The following is a 13,137-nucleotide window of genomic DNA, read 5'->3' on the forward strand; positions in this document are numbered from 1 at the left end:
TCTTGGCAAGGGGTTTGTCATTGCTTCTTTCCTAGGTCTGAAAGAAAGTGACTTGTCTGCCGGTTTTGTGCCTTGGGCAGAATAGAACTCATGGTCTCTTGTATCTAGCACAGCGGTTCTCAACGTTTGTGTGACGGCGACCCCCGTCACACAAACGTTATGCGCAGGCGCGGCGCAGCGCGCATGGGGGTGGGGCCCCCACGTGCGGCGCCCATGGGGGCGCCCCCCCGCACACGGCAGGCATGAGCGGCGCCGCCCCCCGGAGGCACGGCGCCGCCCCCATGCGCGGCACGCATGCGCGGCGGCGCCCCCCAGAGGTGCGCCGCTGCCCCCACGTGTGGTGCGCGTGCGCGGCACCACCCCCCCGGAGGCACGGCGCGCCCCCGGAGGCGACAAAATGGCGGATCGCCGCGTTTGGCGACCCCACAAAAGAGGTCGATCGACCCCAAATGGGGTCGCGACCCATAGGTTGAGAACCGCTGATCTAGCATGAGTCCTGGTGGCACAGTGGTTAGAATGCAGTACTGCAGGCTACGTTTGTTGACTGCCGGCTACCTATAGTTTGGCAGTTTAATGTTTTCTTCATATTTTCTTTAAAAAATACTGCTATTTATAGAGCCATGGTAGCACAGTGGTTAGAATGCAGTATTGCAGGTTAACTCTGCCCACAGTTTGGAGTTTGATCCTGGCTGGCTCAAGGTTGACTCAGCCTTCTATCTTTCCGAGGTCAGTAAAATGAGGACCCAGATTGCTGGGGGCAATAGGTTGGCTCTGTAAACCGCTTAGAGAGGGCTATAAAGCACTGTGAAGTGGTATATAAGTCTAAGTGCTATTGCTATTGCTATGATGCCTTAATGGCTACACTAAACTGACTTTCCAAGTCACTTGCCACGCATGCACTAAGTTGTTAATGTCTATTATGTCACTATTCCATGAGAAAACCAATTGAAAAAAAACAATGTGCCCAAGAAGTGTACTGGTGATCAAATTTCAGAAGAGAAAGGAATTATCAAAGATTTGAAAAAAAAAAATGAAAGAACACCTGACCAGTGCATGACAGTGGCCCAAATAAGGCCACATTAAGGACAATCAGAAGAAATGCTGAGAAAAGAAGGAGTAAGTGACATGACAGACGTGTTCCAAGATTTAAGAAGAAGAGATTTTGACCTCTTCCAAAGCACCTGGAAGCAGGACAAGAAACAATGGATGAAAACTAATCAAGGAGAGAAGCAACCTAGGACTAAGGAGAAATTTTCTAACAGAACAATTAATCAGTGGAACCATTTGCCTCCAAAAGTTGTGAAAGAAGATATTAGACAACCATTTGTCTGAAATGGTATAGGATTTCCTGCCTGAGCAGGGGGTCAGACTAGAAGACCTCCAAGGTCCCTTCCAACTCTGTTATTCTGTCAAACTAGAAGGCAAGGACAAGATAAAGTGCTAGAATGTCCATTAGTATAAGACATAAAGAATTGGAACTGAAGAGATTGGAGCATCTGTTAAGCATTTGAACTGAAGATGAAGAAGAGATTAGGGGCATCTTTCTCACAATAAGAGAGAAAAGCTTTAGCAGTATATGAAGACATCTGGGGGGGGGGAGTCCTGACAAATACTCCCACAGTTAGTGCTAGCATTTAATAGGATCATTGTGTTTGGTAATGTTTTGTTACAAATGTGTTTCCATTCTAGAATTGCCTCTCCCTAACCCTATTTTTCTCATAACCCCTGTTATTCATATTCTGTTATTTTGCATTGCATGAGAGCTTCTGGGAACACAATTATTGAGTTAAACAAGAACCAGCTATTATATTAGAATACTGTACATGAATTCTAATTTTTTCATAACAAAAAATGTGAAAGGTAGATAAATTTATCTTAGCAAGTCTCTTTTAAAACCATATATAATGGTTCTGAATAAGAGACATATTTAACTGACTCTGCATCATCTCTATCCTATATTTTCCTTTCCTAAAGCCTACTTGTGATAAGAGGGATTAAACCTATGCTGTTTTACTGATTAACAGTCTATAAGTTCCCCATGACTACAGGATTTTTTTTTCAATAGAACAAAAGAAACAAAGTGGATCAAAATGCCTCCATTTTATTCCAAGCTTAGAACAAAACTCCAGATCTTTTTTCTGGATTTTGAAGGAAAATATTTGAATTGGTTATTCCAGATTTAGAAGGTTTCAGATTGGAGGGTTACTTGTGCATAGCTGCCTTATTGATCAATCTAACAGATATGTATGGAAAGAAAATTAACTGATTTGTCCATCAATTGATTAAGCCATTGATGTGGATTGAGTTCACATTTGCAGAGAAATGCTTCCCTTCAGAAGAAATTATGTGGGGACTGTTTTCCTCTCCACTGAATGGGATCTAATATTTAATAAATAATTATTCAGAAATGATAAAAATTAATAAAGGTTATCTCTAGATCAGGGGTATTAAACTCAATTTCATTGAGGGCCACATCAGCATTGCGGTTGCCCTTGGGGGGCTGGGTGGGTGTGGCCAGGGTGGGTGTGGCTTACTGGGTGGGTGGGATGGAGTGGGTGTGGCCTGCTGGGTGGGCATGGCCAGCTCTACATCATTTGTGTCAAGGATGCCTGTGGAAGTCTGGGCAGGAGTGGGACAGATCTGAGGGTCTCTGGCAGAAGGGGGTGGGACCAGGGCAAGTGCCAAGGCATGGTGCATTTCTTCATTCTTCACAAAGGGTGACACCTCTCCAGCATGCACCCAGGGGGCGGGGCCAACACGGCAGGGGCTGGTTCCTCGCTGTTTCTGGACGGCCTTATGGAGCTAAGACTGAATGCATTTCAGATGGCCACCACAAAATTGTACATTGGCTCCCGGTCAGCCTGGGCCAGGGCCAAGGCAGCAGCAGCCATTCCCTCACTGTTTCCAGGATTGCTTTGCAGGCCACATGAAACCACTTCATGGGCCACATCCAGCCCCCGGGCCTTGTGTTTGACATGTCTGCTCTAGATCTACTGGTATTTTTTAAAAAAGTATTTTTTCATCATTTATGAATGTGTTTGTACTTTGAGGGGTTAATGACTTCGATTACATTTAGCTTTTAACATTGACCCAAAGAGAGAAGATTGTCTTATTAAGGACTGTATGATTAACTGTAACTGTGAATGTATTCAGATCACAAGTTCAACTCCTAGAGCAGTGGTGGCGAACCTATGGCACGGGTGCCAGAGGCGGCACTCAGAGCACTCTCTGTGGGCATACACACTGTCTCCCCAGCCCTGCCTCCTCCCATGGCCCCCTCCTCATCAGCAGCCCCCCTGGAGGAGAATCACCCCTGGGCACAGCCACGTGAAGCAGCACAGCCAAGGACATGGTAGCCGGGCAGCGGGGACAAGACTTTGCCCTTGCACCTAGTCACACGCAGATGATGCTGCGGGGCATGGGTGGAGGGCGTGGCCACCATGGCACTGCTAGGTTGCCTGGGTGATCTGTGGTGGGCTGTGGAGGTGGTGAGTGGCTCATTGGGCAGGGCAAAGAAGGGACAAGAGTGGGGGGCGGTTTTGGGGCACTCAGTCTCTAAAAGGTTGAAGGACAGGGAGGGGAGAGGAGGGGAGAGAAGAGGAGAGGAGAGCTTCTGAGGAGATCAAGCTTGGCAATAATGTCTTAGCTTTAGGAAAATATTTAGATTCAAATAAAGAATTGAGTGGGTTCATTTAAGATATCCTAAAATTCAGCTGGGAGGCAGTTTAGTGCAGTGGTTAAAGTGCCAGTCTAGAAACCAAGAGACCTGTGAATTCTAGCTGTGCTTTAAGCACAAAGCCAGCTGGGTGACCTTGGGGCAGTCTATCTCCTTCTACTCTACGAAGTAGGCAATGGCAAATGAAATTTTGCCAAGAAAACTGCAGGGATTTTTTCACACAATTATTGGGATCAATGCTGACTTGAAGGCAATTATTATTATTATTAACAACAACAACAGTAACAGTAACAACAACAACAACAACAACAACTACAACAACAATAATAATCAGCTCTACTAATTTTTAGGCTTTGGGGAAAGACGCTCTAGAACAAAAACCCTTTGCCACTTTAAATCCCTACCAGATACTAATGATGTATTTATTGATTATACTTACTATGGTTTGACAAATCTATTATGCATCAACCACCATTGTTAAAACATGTACACAAATTAGAATGTACATGTGCATACAGTTTCTTCTAACAAACAATATATACACAACTGATCCTGCTATATAAATGATAGATATAGATTAATAATAATAATAATAATAATAGTAGTAGTAACCACCTGCAATATAACAATAACAATTGTCGATAAGAAAGACAAAAAAGTCTGGATAGTGGATGTGGCAGTGCCTGGAGACAGCAGAATAGATGAGAAAGAACTGGAAAAGATAACAAAATACAAAGACCTACAAATAGAAATAGAAAGACTGTGGCAAAAGCAAGCAAGGGTAGTACCAATAGTAATAGGCTCCTTGGGTGCAATCCCAAAACAACTGGAGCACCACTTGAACACCATTGGCATTGACAAATTCGCTATTAGTCAATTGCAAAAGGCGGCCTTATTAGGAACTGCTTCCATCCTGCGACGATATCTGTAATACCATCAAACATCCACATCTGCCTATCCCAGGTCCTGGGTAAGGACTCGATAGGTAGACAAAATGCCAAATCCAGTCTGAACATCTGGGTGACTGTGCGATGATCCATAATAATAATAATAATAATAATAATAATAATAATAATAATAATAATAATAATAATAATGCATCTAGAACAGCACTAAGGCATCTAGAACAGCACAAAAACAACAGAATAAGGCTACCTGCATTGAAGCTTGTTCCAAAGAAACAGCTAGCACAAGCATTAAAAGATGAAAATATTGCAATATCAAGTATAAGCACCAATTCATTGCAAGAAACAAACCAACTAATGTACAGCACAGCTGCAGTTATAACAGAATACCTGGGGTGCAAAATCAACAAAGAAGAAAAACAAACAAACAGTGCACCAGAAAAATGGAAGGTTAGACTAGAAAATAAGATCAGCAAGTTAAGATCACATGCAAGCAAGCTAGAACAGATGAAAGAAAAGAAGCTGAAGAACAAGAAGAACAAAGAATACTTAATCAAGAAATACCACTTAGAGACAAGAAAGATCAAGGAAGCACTCGAAATAATAAAGCAACAAATAACAGCTATAGCCAGGAAAATTAGTAGATATGAAGCTCGAATTGCAAACTATAGGCAGAACCTCCAATTTCAATCCAATCAGAAACTTTTCTACCAATCCATCAATGGAGAAACTGCAAGGAATCAGTCAGTACCTGACAAGGAAGAAACAGTGCAGTTCTGGAAGCAGATATGGGATAACCCAAAGAAATACAACAAGGATGCGGCTTGGTTAAAAGAGGTGGATGCAAATAAAACAGAAGTTGAAATGAAAGAACTAGTAATAACAACAAAAATGGTAGAAAAAAGAGCAAAGAAAATCAAAAATTGGTCAGCACCAGGTGAAGATGAACTGCATGGGTTTTGGTTGAAACATCTAACTGTTATACACCCACTCATTGCCAAGCAGTTCAACAATATACTACAAGGAGGAGAAATTGAAAAGTGGCTAACAACTGGGAAAACCTACCTAATAATGAAAAATCCAGCAAAAGGGGCAACACCAGGTAACTACAGGCCAATTACCTGCTTACCAACAACTTTCAAATTACTAACTGGTGTGGTAGCTGATGCAGTACAACAGCATCTAGTTGAAAACAATCTCTTTCCACCTGAGCAGAAAGGAAACCGCCCCAATAGCAGAGGAACAAAAGATCAACTCCTCATAGACAAAATGATCTTGGAAAACTGCAAGAGAAGGAAGACCAACCTGAATGTGGCATGGATTGACTACAAAAAGGCATTTGACTCTCTGCCACATGATTGGATAATAAAGTGCCTAGAAATAACAGGAGTCAGTAGAAACATCAGAAAATTTGTGCAAAGATCGATGGCACAATGGAAGACACAGTTGCAGATCAATGGTGAGAGGCTGGGAGAGGTTAATATCAAGAGAGGAATATTTCAAGGAGATTCATTATCACCATTACTATTTGTTATTGCACTGTTTCCTCTGTCAACAATACTGAATAACTCAGGACATGGCTATCAAACATCAAAAACATCTGCCAGACTATCCCACCTCCTTTATATGGATGATCTGAAGCTGTATGGAAAAACATCATCTGAAATAGAATCGCTGCTCAACACTGTCCGTATATATAGCCAAGATATTGTAATGGAGTTTGGCTTGGACAAATGTGCCACACTTACTATCAAACAAGGAAAAATAATGAAAACTGAAGGAATCAAGATGCCCCACGAAAATAACATTAAGAGTCTGGATGAGGAAGAGTACTACAAATACTTGGGTATCCTTCAAGCTGACAACATCAAGCACACTGAAGTCAAGAAAAAGATTAGAGGTGAATACATCAAGAGAGTGAAGAAGATCTTAAAGTCCAAACTCAATGGAGGAAATACCATAAAGGCAATCAACACCTGGACAATCCCAGTCATTAGGTACACAGCTGGAATAGTGGACTGGACTCAAGCAGAACTAAAAGCAATGGATAAGCAGACCAGAAAAATAATGACAATGAATCATGCCCTTCATCCACGCAGTGACATTGATAGACTTTATCTACCCTGGCAAATAGGTGGGCGTGGAATGCTACAAGTACATCAGATGGTTGAAGAAGAAAAAATGGCTCTGGAAGAATATCTGAAGAACAATGATGAAGATGCCCTGAAATTAATATATCAGGAAGGCTTACTAACTACTGGAGAGACCAAACTGGCCTTCAAGAAAGACCAAATGAAGAACAGAATAGAGGCATGGGAAGACAAAGCACTACATTGCCAATACATGAAAAAAATAGCTGGGAAAGCAGATAACAATAAAACCTGGCAATGGCTAAGAGCAGGAAAATTGAAGAAAGAGACCGAGGGACTAATTCTGTCTGCACAAGACCAATCCTTAAGGACAAATGCATACAAAGTCAAAATTGAGAAGACAGCAACAGACAGTAAGTGCCGCCTATGCAAAGAAGCTGAAGAAACAGTGGACCACTTGGTAATCTGTTGCAAGAAGATTGCACAGACTGATTACAAGCAGCGGCATGACAAAGTAGCAACAATGGTGCATTGGAAGATCTGCAAAAAATATCATTTGCCTGTAAGCAAAAACTGTGGGATCATAAAATAGAGAAAGTCATAGAAAATGATAAAATTAAACTGCTCTGGGACTTCAGAATTCAAACAGACAAGCACCTGCAACATAACACCCCAGACTTAACAATTGTCGATAAGAAAGACAAAAAAGTCTGGATACTGGACGTGGCAGTGCCTGGAGACAGCAGAATAGACGAGAAAGAACTGGAGAAGATAACAAAATACAAAGACCTACAAATAGAAATAGAAAGACTGTGGCAAAGCAAGCAAGGGTAGTACCAATAGTCATAGGCTCCTTGGGTGCAATCCCAAAACAACTGGAGCACCACTTGAACACCATTGGCATTGACAAATTCGCTATTAGTCAATTGCAAAAGGCAGCCTTATTAGGAACTGCTTCCATCCTGCGACGATATCTGTAATACCATCAAACATCCACATCTGCCTATCCCAGGTCCTGGGTAAGGACTCGATAGGTAGACAAAATGCCAAATCCAGTCTGAACATCTGGCTGACTGTGCGATGATCGATAATAATAATAATTTGATAGGTAGACAAAATGCCAAATCCAGTCTGAACATCTGGCTGACTGTGCGATGATCTAATAATAATAATAAAGTTGGAAGGGACCTTGGAGGTCACCTAGTCCAACCCCCTACTCAGGCAGGGAACCCTATACCATTTCAGACAAATGGCTGTCCAATCTCTTCTTAAAAACTTCCAGTATTGGAGCATTCACAGCTTCTGGAGGCAGGTTGTTCCACTGATTAATTGTTCTAACTGTCAGGAAATTTCTCCTTAGTTCTAGGTTGCTTCTCTCCTTGGTCAGTTTTCATCCATTGCTTCTTGTCCTACCTTCAGGTGCTTTAGGGAATAGCTTGACTCCCTCTTCTTTGTGGCAGGCCCTGAGATATTGGAACACTGCTATCATGTCCCCCCTCATCCTTCTCTTCATTAGACTAGACATTCCCAATTCCAGCAACCGTTCCTTATACGTATATGTATACATATGTCCTTATATGTATACAGTTCTGGACTGAACAGTTTTAGCAGAGAAATGATGAGTGAAACAAAATCCTCCCTCACATTCTCCCTTGTGCCTAACAAGCCTTTTTAATAATGCGTCCTTGATTTTCATACATTACCTGTATGATATTGTACTGTACTCATATATCATATATTTATTATCATTTATTTATTTAATTTATATCCCACCTTTATTATTTTTACAAATAACTCAAGGTGGTGAAACACACCTTCCTCTACCTGCATTCCCCAGCCTTGTGAGGTGAATTGGGCTGAGAGAGAGCTTCCATGGCTGGGGCAGAACTAGAACTCATGGTCTCCTGCTTTCTAGCTGGTGCCTTAACCACTACTCCACACTGACTCCCATAATATAAACAGAGATTTTCACAAAACATCTCCCAGAGTATCCAAATCTCTCTGAGCAAAAATGGGTGGGGGGGGAAATCTGTCTAAATTTTTTGAGGCTTTTTACTCATCTATATTTTAAGAAGTTGACACAGAAAGGAAATCTGTCACACCAGGCTTACCTTAATGTAGAAAACTCTTCAGATGCATTTGACATACACTGAAGAAAGGGAAAGCAGATCCTCTGGGAAACATAAATATTTCTAAATAAAACTAGGTTGCACATTATTTCACCTCTATTGCCATGCTTTTACCCCACACAAATTACCCTTTCTAATACTTTTATTCCTGTATTTCAAGGCTTACATAGACTACATGCTTTTGGTTTGCATGAAGAAGGATAAATGGCTTTTTTCCCACTGATCTAGTAATTAAGTGTTAGGTATATGACTCCCCCCCCACACATACTCTCTTAAAAGGTATTTATCTGAGCCACAAAAGAACAGTAGCTTGTTTTTTTGTTTTTTGCTATGTGCTATCTGTTGCTACATAGCTGAATCTACATAGAAGTTCCATTAAAAAAATGTTTAAAAGCTACTCTAATGGTATCTACTTAGACTTACCTGGAATTTTCTAAAGAGAGAGAGAGAGAAAAAAAAAATGAAAACTGTGCAATGAGATACAGCTGCCTTTCGAACACTTAGCCTGCAACTCAGTATAATTTTTGGCCTGGAAAACATTTCTGTTAAGAAACCTTCATTCAACATTTTAAAACTCTGAGCAAGGTCCATGCCAGGCAGGGGTTCCAATACCAGAAAATATATAAAGGCTATCTCTTCTATGAGGAGAGAAGTAATCTAGAACTATGAAGAAATTTCTTAACAGTGAGGACAATTAACCAGTGGAAGAGCTTGCCTTCAGAAATTGTTGATGCTCCATCACTGGAGGCTTTTAAGAAGAGACTGGACAGTCAGTTGTCTGAAATGGCATAGGGTCTCCTGCTTGAGCAGGGGGCTGGACTAGAAGACCTCCAAGGTCCCTTCCAACTCTGTTATTCTGTTATATATGTAGCTCAGAGCTAAATTATGGAGTTCTTGTTGCTCTTTGAGTTTGGCTGAAAACATCCTCAGAGTGTGATTGATTGTATTGTTTTTGGCTTCATTGTTTTAACACCAGGCAAGCAATCAAGCAGAAAACAGTACCTCAGTTAAGAAACTACCAAGGACAAAACTACACCAGCTATTTTATATAAACTCACACTTAACTCACATAGATTATGTTAGCTAGTGAAACATCTCAAGCAAACAACTAAGATCAGAGAGCACCAAGGACTCCACAGGCCGGGGTGGGCTGTTGTTACGGAAGCATATAGACACCCTATGCATTCGATAGAAGCCATACAGATAATGCAACTATTCTGATTCATAGGAGGACGAAGAGAGGGAACAAGAAGTAAGATAGAAGAAAGTGATACCGATTGGAATTTAGGAGAGCTTTAGTCCAGCACATCTGAAATGCTGTAAATAATGTATTTAGGAAGAATGAGTTATGGAAAAAAAGTTGATTGCCACCATGTGCTCTGTTGCACATGTGTCTTAGGCTTGTTTTTGCATCTTTTAGATGTCCTGATAGAAACACTTGCTTATTCCACCCCTGAGTTTTAAAAGACTGATGTATTCTGCAAGTTAATTTATTATTTTTATATTGTTCAGAAATTTATTCCATTTCATTATCTTCCCCCCCAAACTTAGAATACATTGTTCATTTGCAGAGGTTTATGTAGTTAAGGTGTAAAAGTCAACAAAACTGGCAAGTAATAAATTCTGTGTCAGTGTATAGATGGCTCTTGTTGGCGTGAATTCTAGAAATAAAGTTCCATAGTTGTTGTTTCAACCATTCAATTCATAATTTCTCAGCTTTTTCACCAATTCCCAATATTGGCTACTTGAGCGAAGACTCATTGAATTTTCATAACAATTCAGCGAGATACAAGCCTTCTGGTATTGAAAGCTAATCCATTCATTACAATAGTCGCTTTCATGGATTAGACGTTATCAAGGGACTTAAGAAATTTTTATAGAAGCTTATGGTTTTCAAAGCACTTATGCCATAACAAAATTGTACCTGTACTAATAGTAACAACAGTAACAACTGCAGCATGTCATTCCAGTTTTCAAGATACAAGGCAATCCACAAATGACCATTTAAATCAGACATGTCAAACTGCCGGCCCGCAGGCCGGATGCGTCATGCCTAAACCGCGCTCACCCCATTGCCAGTAATGGGGAAAAAGTCACAATACGTTGCGTGACATCACGTGACATCACAAGTTTGACATGTCTGATTTAAATGAAAACAATACAAAAAATAAATACTTACCTGGAGTTTTGTAAGCAGGGATGGGACTTGTTCACAACTATCACATTTCAACTGCAAAAATCCAGGTGACCACTAGATGGCAGCAAAATTCTTCCCGCCATCTAGTGGTCAGCATAGGGTTGCAGCTCAGTTATGAGATAACTGTGAAGCTAATCTTCATCTATCATCAAATCCTTATTTAATAATATCACACAACTCTTTCCACATATGAAGAAAAGCAACTTTTAGAAACTGTGAGAAAAATACACCGAGCAGTAACAACAGATCCAAAATTGCCAGCAAAAGTCACATCTGATGATATTAAAACTCAGGTTTTTGAGGTTTTCCTAGTCTTATCCTCAAATATTCCATCAGACTATTTTTCTGAATTCGCAAACCAAGCAGAGTGTTTTTCACACTTCAAAATATTTTTCCTAAATGGAGTATGGATAAATTCCAAGGGGAAAATAAAGCAAGATTGTTAAATTTATAACAACTTAAATCCCCTGAATTTGTATCAATAATTATTTGATTTGTCAGGGTATAGACTCTACTTTTGCAGCATTTACATAGGGACAGTTTTCTAGAAAATGTCTTGTCCCGTGAAGTGTTAACAGTGAGAATGGGCAAATATTTTTTCCAACCTATATCTCTTTTATGTGTTGCAAATCCTTCCCTCTTATATATTGTTAGTGCACTTTTGACCGCATTAGAACCATTTTCTCTCCATTATGGAACCAGTGAAATGCTGAAAGGATGCAATAATATTTTTTTCTATATATAAAAGGCTATGTCTTCTTACTGTAATGGAATAAAATATACAATTCAAGGAAGCACTCTTCTCAAAAACTGCTGAAACTTGGTCTTTTTTTTTTTTCACTGAGATCTTCAACATTTGTAATTGTTTCCCGGTTTTGGCATAATGGTAAAGCTTTAGTGTGACACTACAGTTGATATATCCAGTTCAGTCTTGTATTACTTGGCGCTCCATCTCTTTAAGGACAGCAGCATTAGTCTTGTGATGGAAACTGAATTAACTCCACAAAGAATAGAATAAAGATTGATGATATTATTATATTGTTAAATGACCTAAGGAGCTTCAGTCACACTGCTGTGTAGATGGAAACTGCTTACAAAAGCCTATCTAAGCACTCTGAAGATTGTTAAGAGAAATATGGAAAAAAGTATGTATTTAAAAAAGAAGAAGAGATGTGCACAAAATATGTAGCTCTGGACTGAAAAACTAAGATGGCTTTTGCAATCATTTAAACATCCTCAGGCAGGGATGGGTCTATTTTTTTCCCCATCTGGGAGCTACAGATAAATTTATTTATTCTAATATTTATTCTATCAAATTTGTATGGCCCATCTCACAAGAAATTTCTCTGGCAGCATACAGCAAAAAACAATAAACGTGTCAAACACATGTCATGTTAAAAACATACAGACACACAAACACACACAAGAGAATTGATCAGCAATGGAGCCATCTTAAGACCTTACTGGTCCCCTGCCCCCCCCCAACCTCATGACAAAGCCAGGTCTTGAGGGACTTCTGGGAAATAAGGAGGGATAGAGCTGACCTCATTTCAAGTGGGAGAATGTTCCAAAGGCAGGCACTATGGCAGAGAAGACCCATCCCCTCTGACTTCCCAAGTGTACCCTTATAGAAGGTATCCATAGCCTGCCTCTTCTGTCAGATCTGATGGGATGAGAAGACTTAATTTAAGAGATGCAATCCCTCAAATAACCCAGCCAATTGTAGATATTATTTTTGGGCTCTAAGTACAGTATTATGGTCTTTTCTGCTTCATTTTTGGAGATGTTAAGCCTTGCAGGAGACCATGTACATATATTTAGGTTTAATCTGTCCATTAAACCTCACCCATCCCCTTCTCATCATGGTCTCTTCCTCACCATCTTTTCAGCTTGGCTGGTTTTTATAGTATTGTATTTATATCATTAGGTCTTTCACAGCTTTATCTTTTAATATTGTAAGCTGCCCAGAATTACCATGTGGAAAGATTGGAGGGGGGTAGGGGCTAATACATTTTACAAATAAATAAATAAACAAACTCAGCACTGAAAGCTAGCAGTTTTTCACCCAATGTTAATGGTATAATCCTGAAAAGATTTATCCACACAAGGGTATGAGATTTTTGTGTGGCCTGCAAGCCGA

This window comes from Crotalus tigris, unplaced genomic scaffold (assembly GCF_016545835.1).
Source record: "Crotalus tigris isolate CLP2741 ecotype Arizona unplaced genomic scaffold, ASM1654583v1 scf7180000018132.25964210502:946417, whole genome shotgun sequence".
In the NCBI taxonomy this organism is placed as follows: Eukaryota; Metazoa; Chordata; class Lepidosauria; order Squamata; family Viperidae; genus Crotalus; species Crotalus tigris.